Genomic DNA, 1,015 nt, shown 5'->3' with positions numbered 1-1,015 from the left:
TCTTTGATCACATCTCTGATTATTTATTTAGGACAAACTAGGAATGAGACCTAGTAGATTTTTATAGGATTTTCTCTTTGATTCAAAGGGATCTAGCATTTGCAGAGAAGACTGCTTCTTTAAAGGCTTAGTCTGTCCAAGTGTTATCTTTTGGTTTAAACTTGAGATTGGGGGCAGCTCAGGTGGCTCAGCGGTTTAGCGCCACCTTCAGCCCAGAGTGTGATCCTGGAGACCCGGGATTGAGTCCCACGTCAGGCTTCCTACATGGAGCCTCTGCCTGTGTCTCTGCCTCTCTCTCTTCTCTTTCTCTGTGTCTCTCATGAATAAATAAAATCTTTTTAAAAAAATAAATAAACTTGAGATTGTGTGATTCCCTAAAGCATCTAATTCAATCTCACAGTCTTAACAACCATTTCCCTTTCATCCCCTTATAGACAATAGCTTTTCGAGTTTTCCTCTTTATCCATTCTCTCCCCATGCCCAGCTCAGACCATTCTGAAACAAAGTGGGGCAATACATGCCTGTCCTCCCTTCCTCCATGTTCACCCTTGCACCTCCACTTCAGTGCCTTCTCTGCATAGACTCCAGTGCCCAGAGATAGGATAGACTATAACTAAGGTGTTAACTGCTTAACTCCTTTTTCCCAGAGTATGTAAAGAGTTAATCAGGACTTCCACAATTACTTGCATTTTAGTTTTTTAGAAGATTTTATTTATTTATTTGGGAGAAAGACTGCAAGAGAGACCACGAGCAGGGAAAAGGGGTAGAAGGAACCTGAGAAGCAGACTCCCCGCTGAGCAAGGAGCCCAAAGCTGGGCTTGATCCTAGACCCCAACTGAGATCATGAGGAACTCAATCCTGGGACTCAATTCCAGGACCCCCAAGGTCATGACCTGAGCTGAAGGCAGTGGCTTAACTGACTGAGCCACCCAGACACCCCAATTACTTGCATTGTAAAAGAGGATCCTGGAGAAGGAACAATACTTAAACTCAAAAGAATAAATCATTAATGGTG

Source organism: Vulpes vulpes, chromosome 11 (genome assembly GCF_048418805.1).
Source record: "Vulpes vulpes isolate BD-2025 chromosome 11, VulVul3, whole genome shotgun sequence".
In the NCBI taxonomy this organism is placed as follows: Eukaryota; Metazoa; Chordata; class Mammalia; order Carnivora; family Canidae; genus Vulpes; species Vulpes vulpes.
The sequence above is the reverse complement of the archived record's forward strand: the minus strand, read 5'-3'. Positions refer to the sequence as shown.